Below are 921 nucleotides of genomic sequence, written 5' to 3'. Positions count from 1 at the left end.
AACATGTGGTGTTTGGTTTTCTGTTCTTGCGATAGTTTGCTGAGAATGATGGTTTCCAGCTTCATCCATGTCCCTACAAAGGACATGAACTCATCCTAAAAGGGATCTTCTGTGGGCTCTGAAATTTCCGAATTGCCTGAGAAAAAAAGTTCAAAAAATGGAAGGCCTCAGGTGATGGAGAAATAACCATAACATGAGGAACAGGATCCCCCAAAAGATGACAAAGTTGAAGTCGCCAGAGGCCAAACATACTTCCCTCATAGTGAACTGAACAGTATAGTTTAAATTTGCATTGGGTGGAGAAATGGCTGTGTCCGCATTTCCTGATTCAGAATCAATTGAAGATGCTCATGTTCTAGTGCCTGAGGGTGGAATGCGGAGGGTGATATGGAAATGTTCAGGCTTGGTAGAGCAGAGCTCTTCAATGACTGTCCTCTTGGACATTCTGTATTACATTTGAATTAGATCAGCCTGTGTCCTGTTCTAGTTTAAACCAAAATGTAATTATGAGCCATTATTTGTTTAAATTACTGTAAGCAAACACAATGGTTTATTTATTTTTAATTCAGAAATTGATTGTGAAACTTGTAGTTTGCTCAGGAGTGATTTTGAAACCCCTGTTTTCTGCTCTGGCTCTCGGCTTGCTGACCAAGTGGTCATTTATAGGGAGTGCTCTGCAACTGAAGGAAGTGGAAATTCTAGGCCCTCACGGTGCTACCTGTTGGGGCCAGCCTTACAGGTTAGCTGGAAGTGACGGTGACCCAGCTACCTCGACACCAGATCTCTCCCCTGCTCCCATCGGAGTGTCTGAGGCTTCCACCACTCAGTTTTCACCAGGCTGGGGTGGTATCAGCTTAAACTGCACCTGAAAATGTCAAACACACCTCATCTCACTATATGGCAAGTCAGCACATGGATTTA

This window comes from Mandrillus leucophaeus, unplaced genomic scaffold (assembly GCF_000951045.1).
Source record: "Mandrillus leucophaeus isolate KB7577 unplaced genomic scaffold, Mleu.le_1.0 Scaffold110, whole genome shotgun sequence".
Taxonomy (NCBI): domain Eukaryota; kingdom Metazoa; phylum Chordata; class Mammalia; order Primates; family Cercopithecidae; genus Mandrillus; species Mandrillus leucophaeus.
The sequence above is the reverse complement of the archived record's forward strand: the minus strand, read 5'-3'. Positions refer to the sequence as shown.